The sequence below is a fragment of the Pelobates fuscus genome, chromosome 3, assembly GCF_036172605.1.
Source record: "Pelobates fuscus isolate aPelFus1 chromosome 3, aPelFus1.pri, whole genome shotgun sequence".
Lineage (NCBI taxonomy): Eukaryota > Metazoa > Chordata > Amphibia > Anura > Pelobatidae > Pelobates > Pelobates fuscus.
In genome coordinates, this window is record NC_086319.1 from 17,419,007 (window position 1) to 17,435,272 (window position 16,266).

The following is a 16,266-nucleotide window of genomic DNA, read 5'->3' on the forward strand; positions in this document are numbered from 1 at the left end:
AAAATAAATAAAAATAAATAAATAATGCAAAACAGTTAATGTATGTTGACCATAGTAAGCTCATTCCCAGTTCTGCACTGAGGGGTCTCTCTTTAGGCTACCTATGGTGATTGTGGTCCCTCTCCTAGTCCACATGGCCACACAGACCAACTGTCAATGTCCAATGTGCTCCATCACTTGAAAATACTCCCATTCTACATTAAATGGTGTAATGCACTGGGTTCATGAGATGGTACTACTTACTGTAGGATGGTTGTCCCCATAGTGTGGGTTCTTGGGTTTATGTTGTAACCAGCACTTATCCCACAGCTGTGATACAACTCTACATGGATTTAGACCATGATGGTGGGAGTCAGGGGGTATAGGTGAAGCTTAAAGTTACAGTTACAGAGTAAGGTCAGGTCATAAGAGTAAGAGTCAATCTGAAAGTGTTAGACATACAGGAACACAACTCTTGGCAAGAGCTCTGGTGTTGGGAAGGAGCAAATGGTGAATAAGGATTATCATGGGAAACCCTGACATCATATGGGCATCTTCCGACACCATGTACCATGTGGCAGCCCTGTCCATTGTAATGTGTCTTCGAAACCATTGTCAAGTGGAAACACAACCCTGGCAAGTGCGCCATGGACCCCACTGCGTGCGAGGATCCTCAGTGTTGTCTTAAAACAGCTTTTTAACAGTGGTTGCATTGCTGATTTTTGTGGCTCTCCACAATGGCCAAAAATAGTAGAGTGAGCCGGCCATTATTAAGCTCTGGAGAGATTGTAGAAACATGTCTGTCAGTTAGCAGACCTCACCCAAATAAGGCACCATGCAGGGGTTCTTCAATTGTCAGTACAAACTGTATACCCCATAGATAGGTCAATACATTTATTGGGGAGAGAGATCACAAGTAAATCCCTATATTCTGCTAATACGTATAGGTGTTAAAGTTAATGAGAACAAAGATAATACTTTTATCTAATGTACTTTTCGCCCAATGGTAACATTTCATTTAAGGGTAATGTTACAGGAGGATTGCTGCTCAGCCAGGGATCAAATAGTAGGAGGAGCTTGGCGATGGTTAGTATCTTTTAGGCCTGGTATCATAATTATTATGAGTATCATACTTCCACCCATCAACATGACCCTGGACTGAAGGAATCACCAAATCAGAGGTTCACCCAACAGAAATGGACGTTAGGAGCAGTGACACACATTGAGAACAGGACAAAATGGTTGTGATAGTGTCCTGACTCCTGACACATATCATGTGACCTGCGCATTATGGTGATAATAAACCTAGTTTGTATAGAATGTTTGTACCAATTTGAAAAAAATCTAATTTTATTCTAATTTAGGAGTCGGTGGGATATATTCACTAAATCAAGCATTGAGAAGGAACAGATACAAATTTCAAGCCACAACATCCAAGTTGGAAAACATTTTGGCCCTAAATTTTCGATTCTTTTGACCCATCTTAATAACTCCAAGTTTAGTGAATGAACCACTATGTAGATTTGAATTCAGAATAGATATTTGCTTTTTCCCATTGATTTCTGTATAAACACACGCACTGTCTCTTTGCCTGGTGAGACACTGGTATTGATTTTGTTTTGTCCAAGTGGAATATAGCCAGAATGAGGGCCAATGTTTATGTTACTATCTGTTCATACTATTTGAATGATACCAGTAAAATATTTATACCGATAACAACATCCAGGCCACAAAGTGGATTTAAAACCGTACTAATTGAAACTCAAACATTACTCATATCAATATAAACAACAAGACACTAAAGTGCTCTTATTGCAAATGTCAGAGTCAGAGTAAGGAATTTACTATCCTGTTAGCTCTCAATATAATATTACATCCATTAAATAAACGTTCGTAATAATACCAGAATTAATATGAAGTCCAGGGCAGTTCAGGATAACTTACCGGAATACTATGACGAAACTTAAGAATTATCTAATAAGCAAATGATTTGTTTGTACCTGTGGCTTACAGTGTGTTGGTAAAGGTAAAAATGGAGAGATGAATTGCAAGGACAAAAATAAAATAAAATAGATATTTGTGAAAATAAAAGATTTCACATATTGTTTTCTTTGTGGGATAATCTTAATGCTTACATATAAATAAAAAATCTTTATAGTGAAACTATACTCTTGCTTCATGGAGGCAGCCATCTTTAAATCCTCTTTGGCAGATAACATGACCGCGCATAATTAAAATAGCTCAAACTGGTCAAGAAAGCGTTTTTGAAATGTCTAGTGCCTTACACTTGATGCCAAGGTTCATGACTTGATTCTCCTAACTTGTCCTATTTTAACCACTGTACTCTTGGGCAGCTCTGATTGACGGAGATTACAGGCTTAACCTACCCCAGCTCTTTCTGCCAATCACTAACCAGTCCTGGATAGACAAAATCTGGAAGAGGAGGATCTCTGAATGACAAGAGCTCCAGTCTATGTCAAACCTTTCCTACACAGTATGACATGCTATCCTTCACAGAGTGGGCTTTAACCCTGTTAGGATGTCATGATAGGTATTCATGACAAAAAATGTAAAAAAAAAAATCCTTAATACAATGTTTATGTTAGTATATACCATCTCATATTAAAATATAAAAAATCACGTTTATGAACATATATTATTTTTAAATTAATCACTTGCCTAGCTTTCCCAGCCATTTTTAGAAACCTTCAGTCAGACAAATAGTACTTAATATTATAGTTCACTCGCATTAAAAAAGTGAATGATAGTTTGTGAATGTATGGCGCATGGACACAATGCTGGATGCATACAGTCCAGAATTTGGTACTTTGTGAACCTTTGTTCTGAAAGCACCAATTTTTATCGAGTCACCGAATGCATCCTGGCGATTGGTGCAGATTTGCACAGGCCGAACGAATTCTGTCCATAGTTGGCTTTACTAAGTATGAGAATTGCCATCCTAGTTGGAATTCAGACATTTTCCCAGGGTTTTGTTACATGTTTTTCAACTTATTGTAACTTAATCTTTTTAGTTTTATTATATTGAGGACAGAGTTCACAAATATACTACATAGTTGTTATGACACAAAACAAATTATAAAATAAATAAGACAAAACAAAAATGTAAAGTATATTTAAAAAAAAATCAAGATTAAAAAATATCATTTCACAAATACACTAATAAAATGTTTATTTTTTTATTTTTATTAATGATTTGATTATTTTGTATATATTTATTTATTTATATATTTTTTATTTATTTCCTCCACTTTGTTTAGAAGTATGTACATAAAAAAAGAAGAAAAATTGTGAAACATACTATAGAATTCATCTAAGAAACGTTACGAAAATCCAAATATTATTACACATTCTACTATACTATATTGTAAAACACATTTAAATCATAGTACACCGTACATTTGATTGATGTGAAACACTTGAAATAATGCGCCCAAAATAAACCTGTTTCACCCTTACTTCTGACAAGTTTAAAAGTCTTTACTCAGGATTGTAAAAAAGAGAAATTGGGAGGCGAGCACTCAGATCATTAGCCCGCAGATTCTTTTTGAAGTTCTCTGCATGGGGCAATTACACTCATACCTGTCACCTTTGTAAAGGACATCAGCCCTTGGTGACGAGGAGCCTCCCATTAGAACAAACAGGTAAAACACTGACAGAAAATACAGGTTTTAACTGCAATCCAACTGAACTGATTTGCAAAAAAAAAAAAAGCTGCAGGGTATCGACTACTGACTGACAGCACGAAAGTGACTAATTTCACTTTACTTAGTCAGACTAAACACTGGAATTAGGAAGGCATGAGTTCGTCATGATGCTTGTCACTGATTGGACAATTCATATATCTATAGACCAATCAGGTCAGTGCAAACAACTAGATCTTTCAATTACACTGCACACAGCTTAAACAAGAAGATAAAAAAAACAAATTTAATGTAAAAATGATACAGTACAAAATATCCGTCTGTAAAATGATAGTACTGTAAATTGGCGATTTTAAGTCACTTTATCAAATTTAGAAATATATTTTATAAGTCGATGTTCCTTAATCTGTGTTATGTATATTAGTCTCTTGACTTTCTCAGTAAACTGATCGCACACTACCTGAGACCTGAGAATTCACTTTCAAACAAATTGGGACTTGTCCAAATTTTGGGCAATCGGCAGACCGTCGTCTGCATCCATAACTTTGAAGCATGTCGTTTGAACACACACTACCTGAGCAGCACGCTCACTGCAGCTCCCCACACCTCCTATAAGACACACTACCTGAGCAGCATGCTCACTGCAGCTCCCCACACCTCCTGTAACACACACTACCTGAGCAGCACGCTCACTGCAGCTCCCCACACCTCCTATAAGACACACTACCTGAGCAGCATGCTTACTGCAGCTCCCCACACCTCCTATAACACACACTACCTGAGCAGCACGCTCACTGCAGCTCCTCACACCTCCTATAACAAACACTACCTGAGCAGCACACTCACTGCAGCTCCCCACACCTCCTATAACACACACTACCTGAGCAGCATGCTCACTGCAGCTCCCCACACCTCCTATAACAAACACTACCTGAGCAGCACACTCACTGCAGCTCCCCACACCTCCTATAACACACACTACCTGAGCAGCACGCTCACTGCAGCTCCCCACACCTCCTATAAGACACACTACCTGAGCAGCATGCTTACTGCAGCTCCCCACACCTCCTATAACACACACTACCCGAGCAGCATGCTCACTGCAGCTCCCCACACCTCCTATAACAAACACTACCTGAGCAGCACACTCACTGCAGCTCCCCACACCTCCTATAAGACACACTACCTGAGCAGCATGCTTACTGCAGCTCCTCACACCTCCTATAACACACACTACCTGAGCAGCACGCTCACTGCAGCTCCCCACACCTCCTATAAGACACACTACCTGAGCAGCATGCTTACTGCAGCTCCTCACACCTCCTATAACACACACTACCTGAGCAGCACGCTCACTGCAGCTCCCCACACCTCCTATAAGACACACTACCTGAGCAGCATGCTTACTGCAGCTCCCCACACCTCCTATAACACACACTACCTGAGCAGCATGCTCACTGCAGCTCCCCACACCTCCTATAACAAACACTACCTGAGCAGCACACTCACTGCAGCTCCCCACACCTCCTATAACACACACTACCTGAGCAGCACGCTCACTGCAGCTCCCACACCTCCTATAACACACACTACCTGAGCAGCATGCTCACTGCAGCTCCCCACACCTCCTATAACACACACTACCCGAGCAGCACACCCACTGTAGCTCCCCACACCTCCTATAACACACTACCTGAGCAGCATGCTCACTGCAGCTCCCCACACCTCCTATAACACACACTACCTGAGCAGAACACTCAGTGCAGCTCCCACACCTCCTATAACCCACACTACCTGAGCAGCACACTAACTGCAGCTCCCCACACCTCCTATAATCCACACTACCTGAGCATCATGCTCACTGCAGCTCCCCACACCTCCTATAACAAACACTACCTGAGCAGCACACTCACTGCAGCTCCCCACACCTCCTATTACACACACCACCTGAGCAACACATTTACTGCAGCTCCCCACACCTCCTATAACACACATTACCTGAGCAGCACGCTCACTGCCGCTCCCCACACCTCCTATGACCCATACTACCTGCGTACCTTGCTCACTTTAGCTCCTCACTAGGTAGCCACCTGGGGCGCACCGGCCGGGGGAGGCGCAGTCTAGGGGTGTTTTGTAGGAGGTGACAGCATTGACTGCACAGCTCTCCTCTTCTGCCCAGACCCGTCTTTACCGCAAGGCAACTGCCCTGTGCCCCTAATCTACAGGGGTAACAGGAAGCATTCCCTTGCGCCCCTTGCAAAGCCGGGAACAAAGGGGTTCTGCGGTAGCTGGCCGTCCTGCAATAATTAAATTAACCAGGTGTTCCCGTGCTTTACTCTCTTCACTTCCTCCCAGCCACCAGATCAGCGCATGGGAGAGAGGAGGAGGAGGCTCAGAGAATGTATCACCTTACAGAATATTCAGTGAGTTAGTAAGTTGCCTTTTTACAGTCTGGGGAATTACTTCTGTTTCCAACAGCTTCTTATTGCTGGACTTTTTGTTTACCAAACACTTTGTTGGTTTTTACTCCTTTGACTCTGTATTAATATTGAGGAATGTCTTAAAAAAAAAAAGTCACATCAGTACCCATTTTATTTCACTTTTCCCCCCATTCTTTTCTCTCTGTTTCAACTCCTTCAATAGACCCCCCTTCTCTCTGCTTCTTCCCGTGGTGTACACGTCTCTCATACTCTAACCTTTCTCTCTGCTCCTTCCCGTGGTGTACACGTCTCTCATACTCTAACCCTTCTCTCTGCTTCTTCCCGTGGTGTACACGTCTCTCATACTCTAACCTTTCTCTTATCCAATATATCCGTCCCCTTCTCCACCACATCGATCTTAATCGCCCTAAGTATATTAGTATCCAATGTCCACATCAGTCTCACCTGCTCCAAAATTTGGAGAGAAAAATATTTGCTCAGACATCCTTTTAACATTAAAATGGCTAGAAGTAATAGGGGCAGCAGTTCAGTGTTTGTGGGGGTTGGCTGATGGTGGCTGGGTACTGGGCAATGTGGGAAAGGGTCCCCATTGGCACAGCAGACAGGGATGCCATGTGTTCAGAAAACGAGAATCACAGAGGTTTGTTATATACAGACTTTCTTTCAGTGCAACTCCAATCACCCAGTGTGATGTGAATGACTGAGGGTGGTGAGAGTTGCATCCCTAAATCAGCAGGCAAAGATAATATCCTCCTGACTGCTACTGCCTTGACATTATCTCAGTGAAAGGGGTTCATGTACTGGGCATCTAACTTTGAGATGTGTAACTACTTCTCTCACCCCCCACAACACCGCCCTTATCCCAGCGCATGTGCGCGTATGTACACACACACATAATTCCAAGTGCCAAACCATCTCTTACCTGCTGCCAGGTTATGCCACATTATTTCTGTCCTGTTGCTCCTAGCCAGTGTCTCTAACTTGCTATTGCCAACCTATGCCTCTTACCAAACCATCTCTTACCCGCAACAAGGGGCCTGTGGGGAGCCCCATCAGTAGAATCTTGCCCAGGGCCAAAGAGATAACGAGGCACACGTAGGGGCTGGGGGACTATAAAGAGAGACACAGTGGAGATGGGGTGACAAAGACACACACACAGTGGGGCTGGGGTGACAAAGACACACAGTGGGGATGGGGGGGACAAAGACACACAGTGGGGATGGGGGGACAAAGACACACAGTGGGGATGGGGGGACAAAGACACACAGTGGGGATGGGGGGACAAAGACACACAGTGGGGATGGGGGGACAAAGACACACAGTGGGGATGGGGGGGACAAAGACACACAGAGGGGCCTGAGGTATGAAAAAGACACAGAGGTTGCTGGGGGGGGGGAAGACACACAGTGGGGCTTTTGGGACAAAGACACACAAAAGGGCTGGGGGGGCGACAAAGACACACAGAAGTGCTGGGGGGGGCGACAAAGACACACAGGCTGCTGCAGGGGACAAAGACACAGAGGGGCAGGGGGGACACAGAGAGGATCTGTGGGACAAAGACATACATCTGGGGAGGGGTGCAAGAAGATGGTCTTGCCTAGGGCCAAAATCGTCTTGTACTGGCCCTGATCTCTCCTACCTCAGAGATCACAATGTTTATCGGATTAGAAGAAAAAATACTAATGTTAACGTAACTGCTTAACCCCTTAAGGACCAAACTTCTGGAATAAAAAGGAATCATGACATGTCACACATGTCATGTGTCCTTAAGGGGATAAAGAACTTCTATAGACAGATTTATTTCTATATAAAATAATGCCTATCCATAGCTTCAAGGTTAGCGATCACTCAGACCACAGTATTTATAATAATCCATCAAGGTTATAGATATTAATACTGACTGATTGTATCAGAACACGAATAATCTAAATTAAAAATACCATGAACATAGATTGAGCTATTTGACGCCATTATCGTGAGACCCATTGTATGTAGAGAAGGGAACGTTCTGTGATGGGGTGAGGGGTGGACTTCACAATCCTAGAGAATAATCGTCACAGACCATGGACACAATGAGTTCAAGGCTTGATTATATCTGTTAGAGATGCAACTTCAGTTATAAAATATAAAGTGTGTCACAATGAATAGCAGGTGGACATGGAGCAATCTATAGAGAGACAATGAAGCAGTTCATACAGGTTTTCTGTCTGTGTAATTAATCAACTCTCTAGGTAAGTATTGCATGTGCAACTCTGATATAACCTGTGATGTTTCTTATTGTCAGTAAGATTTAAAGGGTTCCGTCACATCTCCGGAAATGATCGAATAAAACATTGAAAATCACCTATAACTTGTGTCTCTTTTTCTTGTCTCTCTCTCTGTCTTTTTAAAATTTGGATTAAACATGTAGAAAATGATATCACAATTCAGTTTGTTCAAACAAAATCAGGGCAAAAATTGCAGAAATAAAAACATTGTTTCATATCTCCTCCTCTCTGTCTGCTCTCTCTCTACTGACTGCCAGGTGTGATTGACAGGGAGCTAAGATGGAGGTACCCAGATACAGATAAAGAGGCTTAGATTTCTGTTTTTATTTTCATTTTTCACAGATTACAAATACATATTTAATAAATACAGGGTAAAAGGACAGGGTAATATTGAAAATTCGGGGAAATGACAGTCCCCTTTTAACAATTCACATTCTTTTAAATTCTGTTCACTTTTTTCAGCAAAGCATAACAAACCCCTTTTAAATGTCAGTTAAAATACATTAACATACCTCTGCTGTGTTCGCACTATTTTTTACAAACAATTAGAAATAACTCAAAGATCGTGTGGGTGACTGGGGGTCTGAGGAAGGGGAAACTTAGCGCCTTTGCAGATGTCCTATTAAAATGCTAGGAATACAAACCTGTACCTGTATGGATGTCCCGCGTCAGTAAGGCAAACAAATGTGGCCTAGCAAGCAGGAAGTGCCTCTAGTGACTTCTGATTGACAGCCACTGGAGGCGGTCTTAATTCTGCAATGTAATTATTAAACTGCAATAATTAACATCGCAGGGTTGAGGACTGGGACACTGCACCCAGACTTCAATGTCTATTCCTATTCTAATGTAAGAAATACAGGCATATGGAACAGTATCCTACTTCTATTCTCGAGAGGAGAGTACTGCAGGTCAGAGTTTCTCAACACCACCGGACCACCAAGGATTGTAAGTCCCCCTTCCATGGGCAAGGGTAAAATACATTATACACACACCATGGCCCCTATACACATACAATGCCCCCTATACACACACAATGCCCCCTATACACACACACCATGGCCCCTATACACACACTTTGCCCCCTATACACACACACACAATGCCCCCATACACACACACAATGCCCCCATACACACACACAATGCCCCCATACACACACGGCCCCTATACACGCACTATGGCCCCTATACACATACAATGCCCCCTATACACACACACACCATGGCCCCTATACACACACCATGGCCCCTATACACACACCATGGCCCCTATACACACACCATGGCCCCTATACACACACCATGGCCCCTATACACACACAATGCCCCCATACACACACACAATGCCCCTATACACACACTATGCCCCCTATACACACACTATGCCCCCTATACACACACAATGCCCCCTATACACACACACCATGGCCCCTATACACACACCATGGCCCCTATACACACACCATGGCCCCTATACACACACCATGGCCCCTATACACACACCATGGCCCCTATACACACACCATGGCCCCTATACACACACCATGGCCCCTATACACACACTATGGCCCCTATACACACACCATGGCCCCTATACACACACCATGGCCCCTATACACACACCATGGCCCCTATACACACACTATGCCCCCTATACACACACTATGCCCCCTATACACACACCATGGCCCCTATACACACACCATGGCCCCTATACACACACTATGGCCCCTATACACACACTATGGCCCCTATACACACACCATGGCCCCTATACACACACCATGGCCCCTATACACACACCATGGCCCCTATACACACACCATGGCCCCTATACACACACTATGGCCCCTATACACACACTATGGCCCCTATACACACACTATGCCCCCTATACACACACCATGGCCCCTATACACACACTATGGCCCCTATACACACACTATGCCCCCTATACACACACCATGGCCCCTATACACACACTATGGCCCCTATACACACACTATGGCCCCTATACACACACTATGCCCCCTATACACACACCATGGCCCCTATACACACACTATGGCCCCTATACACACACTATGGCCCCTATACACACACCATGGCCCCTATACACACACCATGGCCCCTATACACATACTCCACATCCCCTAGCTCACATATTACTTAACAAACATAACTGTAACCAACTTATTTACACAAAACACCACACCTCAATCAACTCACTTTACACACACGCAATCACACGAGCAGGCTCCACACACATGTACAATACGCTTTCTTGGCCCTTTGTCCTCTGGCATCGCACTTATGGAGACACCAGAGACAAGTCACAAGCAAACATAATAAAAAGTACTCCATTAAATTTGCTTGTGCTACTCTGAACAAATACAGGGCCTTTCCTCATGCAAGAGCTCTTCAGCCGGGCCCTGTGCGTGGTCTGCACTGGAAGAACATTGAACCTACTGGCTCACTTTGATGGGAGGAGAGCTTGTCATTGGTGATGACACAACAACCCCCCTCTGTGGCCCTGTCCCCTTCCCACCGGGCCGTGTGCTAAAAAATAACCGGGCCACATTTTTTCCCCAACTCGGCCCTGGTTTTACCGTATCGAATCCCAACATTTAATCACAGGGCACGGTATAATAAGCCACCATTAATGAATTTATTCCATCTCATACACAGTGATACCCTTATTGATTTTCAGAGTCTCAGGGCACAGCATCATTTCCCAGAGAATTCCTTATAATTATATTCCCAACTTCAATCTTTACCTAAAACAATGAAGAGCCAGGGGAATTTCAACCTGGCACAACCAACACCTAGAGAACAAACCTATATTACCCAAAGTAGCCAAGTAGTTTGCAAATCAGGTATTATGGCCTACATGCCGTCATTCGGATTTAATTTGCTAAAATTCAGAGTTTAATGAATAATCTTGTCAGGACTCTTCACCAAATTGAGAATTCTAAGTGGATTTCTAATATAAAGTGACCTTACTGTGAAGAAATATACTTACCTGCAATCACTCCCAAATACATTGAATACACCATAAATCACAGAGATACATGGTGTATTTAATGTACGGTATATTCATTTACTCACTTTTGCTCCATTCCAGCGCCATTTAGTGGGTGTTACACCCACCTCCAGCTTGTGCTCCGGTCCGCCATGGCTTCTCCTGCAGTCTCTTTTGATTTGCCCTGCTTGAAACGCAGCCCTGACCAGGGCAAAGCTCGTCAGTGACCTTTACACGCCTGTGTCAGAACGCAGTGACGCCAGGTCATTCCTTTCCTATACTCCCTAGCTGGCGCTTTCCATAGCAACCACAGTGCATGCGCTGCGGTTGCTATGGGAGGAGAGCAGAGGGACCTCTTGTGGGCATGCCGAGGCTTTGAGTGACAGCTGGGAGAAAAACCTATTTTAAAACAGGTTTTTCGCCTAATCTGTACATTTGCAAAACTGCTATCACAATGTAAAGATAGAATCGTATGCTTGATCTAATGAACATAAATTATTATTATTATTATTATTATTATTGGTATTTATATAGCGCCAACGTATTCCGTAGAGCTTAGTTGTTCGGTGAATGACAGGTCTCCTTTAAGTCCCAAATAGTCTAATTTGAAAAGTTTCTAAATCTGTTATACTGCTAGTTCAGCTTCCTTCTCCTAACATTTAAATTCACCTTGAATTCTCACGGTAATGAATAAACTGTATATTCATTGAAAAGTAAAATGAATAAAAAGTGGAGCTTTGCTACCACCTGCTGTTGAAATGTATTATTGCACCGTGTCCTGGTTTTAAAAAAGTATTCTTGTATTCCATTCCTCTGGTTTGGCTCTATATTTTTGTAAAAGGTTTAATGGCCAATTAATGTGATTTAATGCTATCTCCATGCTGAAAATAATTTGCTCAGTTATTTGTTTCATTATGTTGTTGTACAGGTTTTTAAATAAAATGTCACATAATGTTTTTTTTGTTTTGTTTTTTTACGGTGCAAAGTGCTCTGAAAAAAATTAAATTCTCAATTTTGAATAATAACTGCAACACTTGAAAGCTGATACAATTAGTACAAAATAGGAATGAGTAAGTAAGGAACATGTTTCTGAGTAAATAGATTGCGTCACAAAACGCAGAACGCAATGTGATTCTCCCCTGTTGTTCTCCTGCTCCCAGGAGGTAGTGAATGATTTCGTTTTTGTTTTGGGGTTTTTTGAGTTCCAAATTGAATGCTAGTCAGCATTCGTTGCACAGAATTCCACAAATTGACACAATACGTAAACCTGTGAATGATATGAAACATGAGTATGATAAAAGTTATGCCAGTAACAGATCATTCAATAAATAGATCAAAGCATTGTGTTTCACACATCGTTAGAGCAGTAAATAACGACCCTCTCATGCGGCAGTGAAAAGGTTAATTTCGTTACGGTTTTGAGTATTTTTTTCTGGTTAGTGCAGGTTTTTCCCCAATCAGAATATCCACAAGCAGTCGCAACGTTTTGGAAATTGGAAATTCCTATTCAGTTGTTTTTTTTTTTTGTAATATTGTAGTATATGACAAAGTGATTAAAGAAAAAAAAAAAGAAATCTGTTGTTTGCGAAATGCCACGAAATGAGCCACGGTGTGATATCAGCCATACACATAAATGAGGACTAGCTGAGATCAGGGCAGCGGGAATACACATTAGTGCAGAAACAGACCAAGATCGGAGCTGCAGATATACAGGTTAACACAGAACTCGCCAAAAAGAGGACATTAGCAATAAATACAAACAAAAAACTAGCGGACATCAAGCAAAACTCATATTTCACTCTGCAGGCTGAAAAAAAAAAAAAGGTAAATATAATGTATTTATTTCATGTATGCCTCTTTCTTTCTTATGCTTTCCACACCCACTCCAGGGGGGACACAGATCTAACCAATCAGTGTCCGATCCCTAGGAATGCTAGAACAGTGCCTTGGGCACCCTGGACAGATTTTCACATGTGCAGTTGGAAGATCTCTTTACTTTTAGTAATAGAGGGAATGGGATCGGTGTGATCACGCAGAGCAGGCTCCGGTGTTGGGTTTCTTTCCTGCTGCACAATGATACCCTGTTTCTGTCATAAGTGGGCTGCTCTGAAACTGAGAGGAGAGGGTAAAGGTAAGTGGGAGAAGGCTAAAGAAACTTCCCTAGCTGAGAGGCGTTTCCAATTATGCAATTTGACCATGTTTATAGTAAGTTTATTAATGGTTATTACTCATTTTTCTTACTTTATTTTCATTTGTAAATTTGGTTAACGGTGTTTGCTTGCGTGTTTAAAACACAATGTAATGTGTGTCCATTTAACATTGAAATGTTCCTTTAATCAGTCTTAGCAGTCAGCATCATTCTGGCTTTGCCAGAGTTCTCAGGGGTTCAGGAACAGGAATGACATGTTGGCACTAGTGATGCATGAAGGATATTCGACAAAGAGAAACCGCATGGAGGCATCCCCCATCTGACATGATGAATGATGGGCTCTGCCCACAGACCAGTGTCCCTCTGTGTCCCAGTGTTAAGATTTGGGGTTTAACACTGGAGAAATCATTGTATAATAAATATTGCGAGAGACTGACAAACTGAAAGATGCCAGAGCTCAAATAGTTCATAGAAAATAAATATTAAAGGGACACTGTAGGCATTGTAACAACTTTCTCTTATTGTTATATAACTTCAACTTATACTAAGTTGTTATAGTGCCTTCAGTCCTAGACCCCCTGTCCTTCTCCCCCAAATCCCTTTATTTTACTAAATAGAAGGTTTGGAAGTGCAGAGTCAAGCCACACCTCCAAGCCCTCTGGGTATGAGGGCCGGGAATCTTACTTCCTGGATCTCATACTGCAACATACAGTGAACTAATGGTGTGAGGATCCTCTGTATTCGAGACAATGTCGCTTGCAGACCTCAATACTTAAAGAGATCTGTGGAGTAGTACTGTAACAATGTCATTAGGCTTAAATAAACATATAAAAATTGGACCTTTTCACTAAATTATTGTGAGCTCATGCCTAAAACTCACATAAATCCCATTAAAACAAAATCAGTGTTAAAATGTGAGAAAGCTCTCCTGTCAGGGTGAAACGCGTAGGCCAAGGCTGCTGTGTTCTTGGTGATGAAGCAGTACAGGTAATGGAAGGGGCTGGCTTCTTGCGGGTAACCCTGCCTACATTGTTTTATGTGAGTCTTAGGCAAACTTTCCACATGTCATCCAACTTCACCAGACCACAGGATGCTCGACAAATTATTTAAATAAGTGTAGTGTTAAGTAGTAGATTAAAATGTTTTGACTATTATTGAAAAAATACCGGAAAATGCAACAAAATGATAGTGATATCACAAATACATGGCAGAGCAGACAGTGGGCTGGATAGTGAATCCATTGTGCGGACTACTGTGGTGTGATTCAAAGTAAAATGAACAACCCTCCCTGTATATCTGTGCCTGAATCTGAATCTTAGAATCTAAAGGTAACCACAGCTGTCCCCAAGGTTCCATTCACATAGATACCAACGGAACCGTAGGAACTGGAACTAAGAAATCTCCCTGGAGTAAAGCACTACTTCAGTGATGTGAAATGCCTGGAATATATATATATATATATATATATATATATATATATATATACAGTGCTTCATAATGAAACACCACACATACTGTGTTTATCCCTTTGTATTACCACATCCAGCAGTGTCATTGGGGGTTCATTTGCCAGCTCCAAACAAGAGACAGGCTAATATCAATTCTGTGCATATTTTCAATGGGCTGAGAGCAATCAGCTGACGCTCTCGACCAATAAATGAGTGAAAGGATCTGCACATGGGCGTCCGCGGGGGAGGGGGGGGGGGCAAAGGGGGGCACTTGAGCCCCCCCCCTGCATTTTTCAGCTTGTTCTGCTGATTTTCGTGTGAAATTGAAAATACACTGCAATACCGGCGCCGGCCAGTAGGTGCCGCTGTGTATGGAGAGAGACAGGGATAGGAAGCTGCATCTATCCCTGCCTCTCTCTGCTGATTGAAACCGCAGGGGAGCAACACATGCAGCCAGAGACAGCCTACAGATCAGGTAAGTGAGGGATGGGGGGGGGGGGGGGGCAGCAGTCTATATATTAGGGGAGTGAGGGATGGGGGGGGCAGCAGCCTATATATTAGGGGAGCATGGCATGGGGGGGCAGCAGCCTATATATTAGGGAAGTGAGGGATGGGGGGGCAGCAGCCTATATATTAGGGGAGTGAGGGATGGGGGGCAGCAGCCTATATATTAGGGGAGCATGGCATGGGGGGGCAGCAGCCTATATATTAGGGAAGTGAGGGATGGGGGGGGGCAGCAGCCTATATATTAGGGGAGTATGGCATGGGGGGCAGCAGCCTATGTATTAGGGGAGTGAGGGATGGGAGGGCAGCCTATATATTAGGGAAGTGAGGGATGGGGGGGCAGCCTATATATTAGGGGAGTGAGGGATGGGGGGCAGCCTATATATTAGGGGAGTGAGGGATGGGGGGCAGCCTATATATTAGGGGAGTGAGGGATGGGGGGGGGCAGCCCATAGATTAGGGGAGTGAATGATGGGGGGCAGCCTATATATTAGGGGAGTGAGGGATGGGGGGGCAGCCTATATATTAGGGGAGTGAGGGATGGGGGGGCAGCCTATACATTAGGGGAGTGAGGGATGGGGGGCAGCCTATATATTAGGGGAGTGAGGGATGGGGGGGCAGCCTATATATTAGGGGAGTGAGGGATGGGGGGCAGCCTAAATATTAGGGGAGTAAGGCATGGGGGGCAGCCTATAGATTAGGGGAGTGAGGCATGGGGGGCAGCCTATATATTAGGGGAGTGAGGCATGGGGGGGGGGCAGCCTATAGATCAGGGGAGTGAGGCATGGGGGGGGG